Source organism: Penaeus monodon, chromosome 32, assembly GCF_015228065.2.
Source record: "Penaeus monodon isolate SGIC_2016 chromosome 32, NSTDA_Pmon_1, whole genome shotgun sequence".
NCBI lineage: Eukaryota > Metazoa > Arthropoda > Malacostraca > Decapoda > Penaeidae > Penaeus > Penaeus monodon.
Genome location: NC_051417.1, coordinates 15,788,868 through 15,789,073, shown reverse-complemented (window position 1 = coordinate 15,789,073; position 206 = coordinate 15,788,868).

The window sequence follows — 206 nt, the reverse complement described above, 5'->3', positions numbered from 1 at the left end:
TTAACACACAAATAAGTGAACTGCCCTGTTAAGGACTGGAAACTTGAACCCTGTCCCTCTGTGTGATGAATATTTCTTAGATGGTTCGCCAGGAGGGATAACATACTGTTTCCTACTTATGAACAGTCGACCCCTTTCCTGAGGAAGGTTCGCTAAGCCTATTAATCTTCATTAGCCTTATGAATGAAATGTATCAATATATTTAG